The 14,485-nt window shown below is 34.9% G+C and overlaps 1 long non-coding RNA gene across 10 annotated transcripts in view; it reads left to right on the forward strand.

Annotated features, from left to right (window-relative positions):
* Positions 1-14,485, forward strand: part of LOC128929024 (uncharacterized) — a 597,561-nt gene that overhangs the window by 392,926 nt on the left and 190,150 nt on the right. The gene's annotated exons all lie outside the window — the stretch shown is intronic.

The following is a 14,485-nucleotide window of genomic DNA, read 5'->3' on the forward strand; positions in this document are numbered from 1 at the left end:
GGATAGTTTGGCTTATTCTGAGTAGTCGCTGCCAAGTGTACCTTACGGTTCACATTGTCTATTTCTTCTTCCACAGTTCTTGACATTATGCTGCTTTAAAACTCATCCCGGCCGGGTGCGGTGGCTCAAGCCTGTAATCCCAGCACTTTGGGAGGCCGAGGCGGGTGGATCACGAGGTCAACAGATCGAGACCATCCTGGTCAACACGGTGAAACCCCGTCTCTACTAAAATTAAAAAAAATTAGCTGGGCACGGTGGTGCATGCCTGTGATCCCAGCTGCTCGGGAGGCTGAGGCAGGAGAATTGCCTGAACCCAGGAGGCGGAGGTTGCGGTGAGCCGAGATCGCGCCATTGCACTCCAGCCTGGGTAACAAGAGCAAAACTCTGTCTCAAAAACAAACAAACAAAAAAAAAAAAAAAAAAAAACTCATCCCTTATCAAAATCAAATTTCATTAATTTAGTTATATCACACCCAATGTTTAATTGTGTAAACCCCACTTTATTCTAGCTGTTTTCCCCCAGAATTGTTTCTGTTTTCAATGTTCTTTTTGACTAGACTTCCTAGAAAAGAACAAAAGGCCCCAGCTATGATCTGGTGGGAGTAAAATAGAATTGGACATTACTTTCCTAGGTATGGATACTGTATCTCTATAGATTACATCCAAGGTTGGATTATTTTCTTAAAAATGTGACTTAGGGACAAGAAATAATGGAGAAATTGTTAAAGATCACAGTTCAAATTAATAGCCCCAGTCCATAGTTGCTTATTAAAATACTTTTAAGCCTTAATTTTTATTATAATTTTCTTTTAACTTCCTCTAGTTCGTTTTGTTATGTTATACTGATTTTGCTTTTAGTTTGCCACCTACACCAGTGGTAATATCCTGTGTCACCATGTAGCTTATTTACTCAAAATAATGAAGGCTTCTGCTTCTCAACACACTGGAATAAAAGGAAATAGATTTAACTCCCAGCATAAAACTACTAGGGAAAAAACCCCGACAAAATGTATGAAAATATGGCACTCAAGACATGGGACATAAGGCAGCAGAGGATAATGAATGCTGAGAGATGAAAGCAGAAGAAGTGACTCCTATAATTACTTCTTGGTGAAAGTTTCCAGGTCATACAGCAGAGAGGGGTGTGGGGACAAATTTTTTATGGGTTGAGGATCTGTGTGTCTAGAAAAGCCCAAGCAGCTAGAATTCATAGAGCAAGAAGGAGAGAGCTGTAGAAAAAGAGAATGTTGAACATCTTCAAAGAGTCCCCGTGATGATTCATTTGAGTAATGTTCAGTGCATACATGAAAAAGTTACTCAAATTAGGGAAGAAACCACTTGAACGGATCACGAGGCATGGTACTCAGCACTCACACAGGGCCAGGAATATGCATGTTCTGAAAGGCCTGAGGAGAATACCTCAAAATTCATGGCGAATTAGTTAAAAGTTAAGGATTTGGCCTTAGTATTTATGAGAAATTAACCCTTGAGTAAGCAGAGGTCTGATCCTAACAAAGGTCAAAAGCAAGACCTAAGATGATCAAATGGTTTCCACTAATTTACTATGTCCCAGGTAAAATCTCAAGAATATTTATAGATATATAAAGGTATCCAGCATCCAGTTAGATCAAATTCACCATGCCTGGCATCCAGTCAAAAAGACAAGCAGGAAAATGCAACCTAAATGAGAAAAATTAATTGAAATTGACTCAGAAATGATTTAGATTATAAAACTACTTAGCAAAAACATTAAAAACTTCTATGATTATATTCCATATGTTTTAGAAGCCAGATGAATGATTGAACTTTAAGTAAAGGCATGGAAGATACAAACATGACCCTACTCAGCTATCTAGAATTGGAAATTTAAATGTCTAAGATGAAAGAACATTGCATGAGCTTAGACATTACAAGAGACAATTTAGCAATAATAAATAGTAAAACAAACACAAAGGGATAAAATAAGGAAGAAAGGTCAGAAAAATGATTTGAAAAAACTAATGCCTGATAGCATACCACTTGACTTTGAAATATACAACAAAGCTGTAGTTATCAAAACAGAATGTTAATGGTATATGAACAAATACCTAGGACAGTGGAACAGAATAAAGCTCCTCTCAAAAAAAATTAAACACATTTACATCATTTGACTTTTGACAAAATTGCAATGAACTCACAATTGGGGAAAGGAGAGTCTCTTCAATAAATGGTGTTGAGAAAGCTGGATATCCACATGCAGAAGAATAAAATGCTACCCTTATCTTGTATCATATACAAATCAATTCAAATAAAGACTTAAACACTGGACCTGAAACCATAAAACTACTAGAAGAAAACATTGGAGGAATCTTCCATCAAATTGGTTTGTCCAGTGCCTTTTTGAATGTCACCCAAAAAGCAAAGACAGCAAAAGAAAGAATAAACAAATGGGATTATGTCAAACTAAAAAGCTTCCTCACATCTAAGGAAATAGTCAACAGAGTGAAGAGACGATCTATGGAATGGGAGATAATATTCTCAAACTGTACATCTGATAATGAGTTGCTATCAAAAATACATAAGAAACCCAACCCAATAACAGGAAAACAAATAACCCAAATTAAGAAATGGGCAAAGGACTCTTTCTCAGTAAGACAAATAACCAGCTGGTATATGAAAGGATGCTTGACATCATTAATCATCAGGGATATGCAAATTAAAACTAAAATGACCTGTCACTTGATACCTGTTATTAACGGAATCGTTATTATCAAAAGGCAAAAAATAAAGAATGTGGAGAAAAGGGAATCCTTGTACACTGTTATTGGGAATGTAAATTAGTACAACCACTATGAAAAACATGAAGATTCTTTAAAGATTCAAAATTAGAATTGACATATGGTTCCACAATCCCACTGCTATGTACATACTTGAAGGAAATGGAATTGTTATCTTGAGAAGAGATACCTGCACTTTCATGTTCATTGGTGCATTATTCACAGTAGGCAAGGGATGGAATTAACCTAAGTGTCTATCAACAGATGAATAGATAAAGAAAAATGTAATGTATCTGCACAGTGGAATACTAGTGAGCGTTAAAAAGGAGATTTTTGTCATTTGCTACACCATAGATAAACATGGAGAATATTATTAAGTGAGATAAGCCAAAGAAAGATATCTACCATACGATCACATTTATATGTAGAATCTTAAAAAGTTGAACTTGTGTAGGTAAAGGGTACAATGGTGGTTACTAGGAACTGGAAGGAAGTTGTGGATGGGAAGATTTTGATCAAACAATACAGAATTTCAGTTAGATGGGAGGAATAATTTCAGGATACCTATTGCACACAATGGTGACTATAGAAATAAAAATAGATCTGAAAAAGTAACAAATGTTTAGAAAGTAAGTACCACACTTGGAAATAACACCATAAAATAGCAATTAAAGGGAAAATTTTAAAGTATTTTGAACTGAATGAAAATAAAACTATAACATATCAATATTTGTGAAATTTTGCTAAAGCAGAATTTAAAAATTTATAATTAAACACCTATAATATTTTAGACAAAATGGTGTTAATAATCTGATTCTGACCAAAGAAGCTAAAAATAAAAGAAAACAGAAGAAATGAACAGTAAAGATTAGAGATCAATGAAATAGAAAATTAAAACAATAAAGAAAATTAGTAAAACTAAATCTAGTTCTTTGAAAAAATTATTAAAGTTCTAACCTCCCTGATCAGGAAAAAAAGTCAGTTTTCACCATTATTAATGATAGTACATTATTACATATTCTACAGATTTTTAAAAAATAATTAGAACATGTTTTTAACAACTTTTTAAAATAAATTTAAAAATTTGAAAGAAATAGGCACATTTCTTGAAAGATACAAACTATCAAAGCTCAGTGTAGAAGAATCAAACTGAACAGCCCTGTGTCTATTAATAAAATTGAATTTATGATTAAATACATTCCCAAAAAGAAAATCTCAGGCCCAGATGATTTCATTACTAAATTCTACCAAATTTTTTTTTCTAAATTTTCTCTTTTATTTTCATTGTATTAATACAGTATGATCATTTTATTTTTGGTGTTAACATGATTCAAGTTAGGCTTCAATGTGCAATGATTATTTAATATATTTGTATTTATTGAGCATATAGCTAGTGACAAGTTCTGTCATAGATAATAAGACACAGTAGTAAAAACAAAAACAACAACAACAAAAAAAAAACAGACGTTGTTCAGCTCCCATAGCGTTTACAATCTGGCAGGAAATATGGAACGACTACAGGGTAGTCCAGGTTGTTGACCGTGGAGGGTAAATACAGAAAGGAACAGGAAAGGCTTCCCTCAGAAACTCTTTCTTGAAACTAAGACTGAATATGAATAAAGTGTATCAGCAAAGGAAGGAGAAGATCACGTTACAAGGGAAGCACAGGAATGAGTGAAGCACATTTGAGGAACTGTAATAATTAAGACGTGACTCGAATGGAAATGGAGAGTCTATCAAATATTTAAGAAATAACCATCTGTACAACTTCCCAAAATTACAGAGGTGTGAATTTTTCCAGTTAATTAAATGAGGCAAGCATTATTTTGATCAAAAATTCAGGCAAAATCGTTAAAAGAAAAAGATACGTAGGCCTATATTCATCATGAATATACATTAAAAAATTTTTAGTGCAGTTTTAGCCCATAAAATCTGAAAATATAAAAATAATAATCATAACCAAGTGTGATTTGCCCTCAAAATTCAAGGTTGGTCTAATATTCAAAATCAATGTGTTTCATTCATCGTATTAACAGACTAAAAAATAAAAAGGAAAAAGAAAAATCTATGGCCAAAATAGATTCAAGCATTTGACAATATTTGATACTTACCATTTATTTATGATATTACAAAACTTTCAAAAAAGTGGAGAACGTTTGTGACAAACCTAAGCTAAAATTGTATTTAATGATGTAAGACTACACGCTTTCCCTGTATAATCATGAATGATGCCCATTTTACTAATTCTGTTCAGTATTGTACTGGAAGTTCTAACCAGTGCAGTAAGATAAGAAGAAAATAATAAAAATGTATCCAGATTGAAAAGGATGATATAAAATTATTTTTATTTATAAATGACTCGATTGTCTACATAGAAAACCCCATGGAATCTACAGAAAGAGCTCTTCTAACTAACTAGTGAGATTAGAACATTGCAAGACACAAAGTCAGTATGCAGAAACCAGTGGTATACCCAATAATAGCAACTTAAAATATCTTATTTACAATAATGTTAAAATATAAATTTTTCACACATATATCTGACAAAAGACTTGAAAGACCTGGAAACAGGTTAAACATTCCTAATTCAAGAATCCATAATCCAAAATGTTCGAAAATCTGAAACTTTTGACACATAGGAGTGAAAAATTCCACACCTGATGCTTGCTTTCTGATGGTTCACTGTATATAAATTTCGTTTCATGCACAAAATTATTTTACCTTTGGACTTTGTATATGCAAGGTATATAAAACATAAACATATTTTATGATTATGCTTGCGTCTCATTCTCAGGATTTCTAAGTATGTAAATGCAAATATTCCAAAATAAAAAGGGAAACAAAACTCAAACATTTCTGCCTCCAAGGGCTTTGGATAAGGAATACTCAACCTGTACTGAATAGATATTGTGTATATGGATTAGAAAACTTAGTATTGTTAACATTTCCATTCTGTCAAATTGATTTCTAGAGATAATGCAATTTTAGCTAAAATTTCAACAGAAGTTTTATAGAAATTAAAAATTTGATTCATATGGAAACAGAACAAATTGGAAAAAGAACAAAATTGGAAGACTCACACTGCCTGGTTTCTAGACTTATTATAAAGCTACTGTAATCCAGACAACATGCTGGTTGTATCAAAATAGACAATAAATCTATGAAAACGTATAGAGACCAGAAATAGCTTAACACATATTTCACAGACAGAATGTTTTTCCGGTCCCCACAACCCATATGTTTAAGCCCTAACCTCATGTGTGACTGTATGAAAAGATATTCTACAAAGAGATAATTAAGATTAAATTATTCATAAGTGTGGGACCTTTGTCAGATAGGATTAGTGTCCTTATAAGTCACCAGAAAACTTGTTCTCTCGATTTCCATGGCAAGAATCTATAAAAGACAGTGGGAAGATATAACAAGAAGGTGGCCATCTGCGAATCTGGAAGAGAGCACTCACTAAAAACCAAATCAAGTGGAACCTTGATCTTGGACCTCTAGACTCCAGAATTATGAGAAATAAATGTCTATTGTTGAAGCAACGAAGCCTAAGGTATTTTATATTAGAGCCCTTGCTGACTATAACAGCTATGTTGTTAGTCAATTACTATTTCACTAAGATATAAAGGAAAGTTTGTGAAGAAAGGGTAATCTAATTAACAAACGGTGCAGAAGCGATCACATATGCAAAAAAAAAAAAAATCTCAATCTATGCCTAACCCTATATCTAAAAATTACCTCAAAATGGATTATAGACCTAAATGTGAAATCTAAAACTTTGAGAAACTTCTAAAAGAAAACATGAGAGAAAATATTTGTTATCCTGGGTTAAGCTAATATTGCATACATCCAACAAGTATAAAATTCATAAATTAAAAAATTCATAAATTGACCATCCTGGCTAACACGGTGAAATGCTGTCTCTACTAAAAATACAAAAAATTAGCCAGGTGTGGGGGTGTGTGCCTGTAGTCCCAGCTACTTGAGAGTCTGAGGCAGGAGAATCACTTGAACCCAGGAGGTGGAGGTTGCAGCGAGCTGAGACAGCACCACTGCACTCCAGCCTTGGTGACAGAGCGAGACTGTTTTGCGCAAAAATAACAAACTGCACTATACTGACACAACTGGATTCTACTCAGCAATACAAAATGAATGAACTATTGATGCACAGAACTGTAGGTATGACTCTCAAAATAGTTCTACCGAGTGACAAATGCCAGACAAAAAATGGAGCATACTGTGTGACCCCATATTAATAAATATAAACATACTATAACAAACATATAAAATTCTATACATATGGAATATATAATTACATAAAATGTAAGTTAATCTCTATTATTAGAAAGCATATTCACACTGCCTACTGATAAAAGGCATGAGTGAAGTGGGGAGGATTGTACAGTAGCATGAGGAAACTCTTAGGTATGGTGAATATTGTCTATTATCATGAATGTGATGGTGGTTTCATGGGGACTTACATTGGTCAAAATTGCCAAATTGTATACTTTAGGTATTTTCAGTTTGTTGTATTTAGATTATGCTGCAATAAAGCTATTAAAAAACATAATGATAAAAGGTTATTATTTTATACCACTAAGAACATTTCTTTAGTGGTGAACGAATGAACACCTTTCACTAATTCATTCCCTAAAGTACTTTATGTTGCCTCTGACTTCCAATATCTACAACAATGCTGTGGACCTGTGTGAGAATTTCTGTGATGTGTATTTCCGGAAGGTGAAGCATTGGTCGAAGTTGTTTCTCAGTCAGTATACAAACAAGAAAAGAAATTAGGATGATTCAAGCTTTATTTACAAAGACACTGATTGCTGGGGTGTGGTTGGGATGTAAAGGAACCAGAAGGGATTGTCCAAGATCCCTGGGATAAACAGCAGTGAAATTGTTACACCCCTCAACCCAAGATAAAGGTTTTTAGGACATTTAGGGAAGGTGTAACATTCAGACTTCTCTTGGGAGATGTGACATTTGGTGGCTATGATACATCTGATACATCACCCTGTGACCATCCTGTAGGGTGGGAAACAAAATATTTGATTTCTCTTGTTTCCCTCCAGTCTCCTGCCTGGACTCTCAATGGCTCAGCCCAGCTAGAAACCAGAATGTGTGAGGGCTCTTTTGATGTATTCCATAGAGCTCAAGCTCCCAGGGAGCAGAGGATAAGTTGAAGGAAGATGAGGCTCAAAGTGAACCTACAGCAGCATGTGGAGGATATGTAGCATGGGGTGAAAGTCATATTGTTTCTAGCATGCTTCTAGAAATTGGTTCTCTTAAGGGTGGTATATGAGAGTTTCCACTCCTCTCTATCTTCTTGAGAACCTTTATGGAACACGTTGCTGAATTGTAGGTATTCTTTTTCTTGATAAGCTCTCAGTTACCACAAGAAAAGTTGGTAGAAATAAAAAAAAGGTTAGTTTGAATGAATTACATTTAGTGAATTCATCCTGGATCCTATTACCTGGGGTCACTACTTATAGAATTGATTAGACATGGATCAAGATAAAATTTACTGATAAAAAAATTTGACCTATTTCTGTTCTTGAAGTTCTATGTCATTTCTGGTGATCCTTCAAAGATTATTAAAATCATTCTATAATCACAGCTGCAGATGTTTTAAGTGCTCTGGAAAAGGGTAACAGGAAGAAATGAGAAGAATCTAGGGGACCAGATTGGCAAGTTTCTTCATCACACATGACACTGTTTTTCTAATTTGTAGGGTTTCGGACTGGATAATCTCTAGATTCTTTTGTAAATTTAGGTCCTATATTTTGGTTTAAAATAATGCTCATCTATGCTGGTGATAATAATTTCAGATGTCACTATTTGCATGTTGAAAGCTCTTGAAGATAAGAAGTTCATGTGGGTATGCTGGCTGAGATTAGCCACAGGGATGTGTTTCTTGGGACGAGCCACTTTTGCTGGACTCCCTTTGTTGGCCCAGTGATCGCACAGCAACTACCAGCTTGCTGACATTTTCGATCTGTTTATTGAGTTGATAATCGATTTTAATTCTCAATCTTAAGATTGAGCTACCCGACTCGCTCTTATTTGTTAAATCTCCCTTGTCTGATGATAGCTTTGGCACAATAAACATTCTACTCCATTTATGTTGCTGACATCAGTGTAAAAGTAATTATTTTCAGTGCGTCTATCCTCATGCATGCCCGTTAACTCTGACAGTATTTATCTGTATGCCAAGCACATGTTCAAATGCATATGTATAAGCACATCTGTTATACGTGTCCCTTTCTGATCCCTGTGCATAAAATCCAGCTTCCTCTATCCATTATCGCAAGCCCTTTACGGTCAGAGAAATCTGGAAATCCAGTTGTTCTTAATAGATCATCTTGAATACAATGTTCACTCAAAGGGCATTTGCTGCTCCTTAGCTGATAATGAAACATGAAAATAGAGGCTAGGCTCAAGCCACCCCTTAACCACTGCTTTGAATTTGCCGACACATGCAGTCTCTGCAAGAGCAGTTAATAAGTGATGGGATTGAATTGGGTGTCCTTTCCTTGATGGAAGTTTTAATGAGGTGGGTAATGAACCAAAGGTAGAAAGATTCAGGCAAAAGAAGAAAGTAGAGATGCATGAATAGTTTAGAAGACATATAATCTACCAGAATGATAGTGCCTAGACTAAATCAATGAGTTCTTAAGATACTTCTAAGCAATGAATATTTTTAATGAAGTCATGGTTGGTCTTTTCAAAAAAACAAACCCAGAGAAATAGTCAAGGAGTTTAGAAAAGTCTTTAGTTTTTCTTCCCTCTAAATAACTAATTTTTCTTGAATAGTTGAACGTTAGAACTTCAGAGCCTAATAGAGAAAACTGGAACTAAACAATTTCAAGGGTGTCGTTTGTCCTACAATAGTTCACCCGCCATTTATCTAGACTGTGAACACACATAGCAACTGTGTCACATTGGCGAGTATACTCCTGAGGTTGTGTTGCAATAATTAAATTGTGAGGGCGACTGAAAAATAGAAGGAAGAAATAGTGTCAGCCTTTTCTGGCATTTTTTTCTGTTGGCAGCCTTTATTTGCCTGCTGCTCTTTTTAAACTGTTATATATATATATATATATATTTCAGGTAGAAAATTCCAACAATTTTTTTCTAGGAATCATGAAAATTGTATAGTATCTGTAAGGGTCTCTCAGGGTATTTGAAATTAAACAACTGATCTTGGGGACTAAGAAAATTCAAATGAAATTTCAACTTGATTTAGCATTTAGGCAATGTGGTATGACAGGAAGATCATGGGCTTTTGAAATAAAACTGGCTTTGATTTAAACCTAGTTCTGCTCCTTATACATTACACAACCTTGAGCAAGTAACTTAACAACCCTCTAAGACTAGGTGTACTCATCTGTAAATGATGTTTATTTTCTCTTAACTTTGACATATATTTGAGAGGTTAAATCAATTTCAAAGATGTTATCTAGGTAACAGACCTGGGATACCTTTTTGAAAACCCGTGAACTAGGAAGTAGAAACAGTAGAAAAGTATTCAGAAATGGTATTTCAATGTCTAATCAGAGACTATGGGTACTTCTTTCCTAATTAAAATGATTATAATTTTAAAAACACCTCACAGGAAGTAGGTAAAACAGCGATGGAATACATCAATCATCTGTGTATTTACTAGAGATACTCTGGCCAAAGTAGAGTTTCTATTATTTTTTGCCTTGCTTCATAGACAAGTTTTGCTTTCTGAGGTTCATAAAATGCAGAAACATGCTTTTCTGCCTTCCTTTCTGTTAAACAAGAAAGAACTAATTAGCAAAGTGGAAATGAGCATAATATTTGGGGGAAAGTGTAGTCCTTAATAGCCCAGAAAATGAAACTAACTCAGATGTTTATTGTCAATGCTTATTGTAAAGTAATTTTTTTCAGGAGAAATTTTTAAATAGACACCCTAATCCCATTCCCACAGAAACAGTGGGGATAAATAGTCCAGTAGTCTGAATAAAAGATTTTCCACATCAGTTCTGTGTTAGCTAGAATTTGGGACAGATGTCCTGGACAAGAGAATAGCCAGTATTATAAGGTTCATAGAAAACCATAAATCTATAAGAAGATAGATCTAGAGAAATTGGAGATTCTCAAATTGGATTCTGTTAAGGAAGAGAAGTGGAAGAAACATCTGAGGCACTCATATTTTTTAAAGACTTGTAGAAAACGCAAGTTATTTTAACCAGTGACATAGCAACACAATTTTCAAACTGTCAAAAGTCTACATGAACCAAAAGTCCAGAGCTTGGGACAAATTGAATGTTAGGGATCACAGTAACTAAAGAGCATCCTCAGCTCCTTTTTCTCCCCCTTTTTGTTTCCTGTAATTGACAACGATCTTTACAATTAGGATAAAGCAGGTCGTTAAATATTGCTGCGTAACAAACAACCTCAAAATCTCGGTGGTATACAGCAATAAGTATATATTTCTCTCTTATGTGCTGGCAGTGGATCCTCCTCCTGGGACCAGCAACTGAGCCAGAACATGTTCTCAGGAGAATGGCCGACGCATAGAAAAGAATGCCCAGTCACATAAACCAATGCCAATGCTCTGTTTGTACCATTTCTGCTTACATTTCGTTGTCCAAATCAGCCACATGGCTGAGACCAAATCAAAAGACCCTTTTTAGGAGTAGCAACTTTTTTGTCATTGCAAAGTTGAAGGACAGACAAAAAAATAGATATAAGAAAGAGCAAATAATTAGTGTCAGTAATTTAATCTACCACAAAGTTTGATGAAATTATAATATAGCACCTATTTTTAATTCATTATATCATAAAATTTAATGGCCAAAGTAGAGTTTCTATTATTTTTTGCCTTGCTTCATAGACAAGTTTTGCTTTCTGAGGTTCATAAAATGCAGAAACATGCTTTTCTGCCTTCCTTTCTGTTAAACAAGAAAGAACTAATTAGTAAAGTGGAAATGAGCATAATATTTGGGGGAGAGTGTAGTCCTTAATAGCCCAGAAAATGAAACTAGCTTTTAAAATAAAATGAAACTTTATTTTAAAATAAAGTTTAAAAAATTTTATTTTCTAGCTGAGGAAGCTCATCAAAAATATGAAACCTATTTTCTGACTTTAAACTCAGTTGTCTCTTCAATGGAAATAGACTGTCTCAAAATATTTGAGGCATAAGTACATTGCTACATAAATATATTCAACTTTTTTAAATACTTCAAAATGCATTCACTGGTTCAATATTTATTGAGTTTCTGCTATGTACAGGTACAGGGCTCAGTCTAGGGATTTGCTAGCAACAACATCTGGTTCTTGATTTTACAAAGCATACAGACTACTGGCTTTGACTTAAAATGGAAAGCTACATACAAATTTCCAAATACCCTGTTAATTTTGTAAAAAAAAAAAAAAAAACTCCACTTAAAAAAGTTCTAACACGGACATAGTAAATGAGTACTTAAGAAGCTGAAGATTTCTGAGTCAGTAGTAATGAGGGGTTGTATGGCATAATGGGGTGTGGTGAACATTGGATTAAAATCAGAGCATGTGCGTTCTGAGGTCTAATCTGCCTCTTAATAGCTGTGCTGACATTAAGGAAGTGATTTACCTCCTCTCTGCTTCTGATTCCACCTCAGTAAAATTGGGATAATAATATCTGTTCTTTCTACCTCAGGAAAAGTTACATATCAAACCCATGGAAAATATAAAATGCTTTAAAATTGAAGCACTATTACAGCATTATTAAACAAGTATCAGAAAACAGATAAAGTGATAGTCAACTTGCTGGCACAAATCTAATCCCGCACTCAATTTTGTTACTTCTCAGAGCCCCAGAGAAGAAAGTTGAAAGAACTCTCTCAAAGGACTTTCTAAATGCTCTCACTCTACTTCTGTGGATAATTACAATAAAAAAAAAATGATTTGGGTAACCAGAGCGAAACTCCGTCTCAAAAAAAAAAAAAAGATTTTTTCTGAACTGCTAGAGCTAGACTTTGTTGCCATATTGCAAAAGGCCGAATGAAAATCAAACCCCGACATATGTTCCTGTTTCAGCATCTCAGATGGAGAAAGCAAGCTGACTTCATTGCTGTTTTTGATAGTCTGTTAATCTGGTGAAGCTAGATACCCTTTCCTCCTCTGGAGTCACTTAGAAAGGGATCCATTAGTACTGCTGTTGGAATTTTAATTAGGAATTAGCATTTTATTCAGCGGTGAAAGCTCACCTTCATAGATCCTGTGCTCTGTAGTCAAAGAGCTTCTCTAAGATCATTCTGCAGTGAAACAGAGATGCTCCGTCTTATTTTATTTCTGATACTATTCTAGGCAACGTCAGTATCTATAAGCATGATTTTGTTGTTACAGCCTCTTAGATTTAGCCTTTTATTTTCACCTTTCTGGTCCTCTGTGACCTCCACATCCATCAGGCATCCTCCCTGAATCCTATTATTGATATTGTCGTTCTTTAATACGTCACCTCTAAACTACCTGTGAATACTACCAACACCTCCCGTCCTTCTCGCTTACCTAGTGAGGCTCTTCCATGCCAGCAGTTATTCAACCTCTGCAGAGGTTTTCTTCTTCATATTTGTTTCTAAATAAACTATTTAATTCTAGAATTGTTTAGGTTTAAAGAAATATCAGAAGATAGTTCGGAGAGTTCTCAGATATTCCACATTTAGTTTCCCCTATTAGTAACTACTTACATTAGTGCGTGTGTTTTGTCACAATCAGTGAAGAGTATTGACACCTTATTTTTAAGCGAAGTCTCTATTCTGATTTCTGTAGTTTTTACCTAGTATTCTAGTTTGTTTGTTTGTTTCAGGATACCTTACAGACTGCTTTCCCTGATGACATGTACTCATCATGTTTCTTAGGTTTTTCTTGTCTATGACAGTTTCACAGACTTGCCTTGACAGTTTAAAGAAACACTGGTCTTGTATTTTGTAGAATGTAGATTTGTCTGTTGTCTCTCTTGTGGTTTGATTGAGGTTGTGGGTTTCAGGGAGGTTTTGGGTAGGAAGATGACAGAAGTGTGCTACAATTCTCATCACGTCACATCAAGATTACGTAACCATCAGCATGACTTACCATCACTGATGTTAATCTTGATCACCTGGCTGAAGTAATGCTTGTTAGTTTTCTTCACCGTAAAGTTACGTTGTCCCCCTTTTCCATTATCTGAAAGTAAGTTACTATGCACAGCCCACATGTGAGAGGTGAGGAGTTATAGTCAACCTCCATAAGAGGTGGAGTATCTACATAAATTATTTGGAATTCTGTACCACAGATTTACCTCTTCTCCCCATTTAATTATTCAGTCATTTGTTTACAGCACTGTGGACCCATGGACATGTGTGTTATACTTTAGGTTATGATCAAAAACTACCTTATTTTTTTGGTTGCTCAAATTGTTCCAGCCTTGACCATTATAAGCTCGTTCAGTTGGCTTTCATGTCCCTTTGACATACTTCCATCACTGTAGTTTTTTAAATTTTCTAGCACTTTCCTACTTCCTGGTAATACAGGATGGTCCAAGCTTCAGTTACGTATTTCTTGCTGCAGTCCTAGAATTGGGCGTTTCTACAAGGAGCCCTTGTTTCTGTTATTGGAGAATAGTGTTCGAAATAAAGAGTAAGGCCCTATCCTAGAGACTTTGATTCATTAATCTGCTTTCTCACATGAATGAGCCTCTACTTTTTCCTGCTGTATTCTCATTTCCACTCTTC

This window comes from Callithrix jacchus, chromosome 10 (genome assembly GCF_049354715.1).
Source record: "Callithrix jacchus isolate 240 chromosome 10, calJac240_pri, whole genome shotgun sequence".
Classification (NCBI taxonomy): domain Eukaryota; kingdom Metazoa; phylum Chordata; class Mammalia; order Primates; family Cebidae; genus Callithrix; species Callithrix jacchus.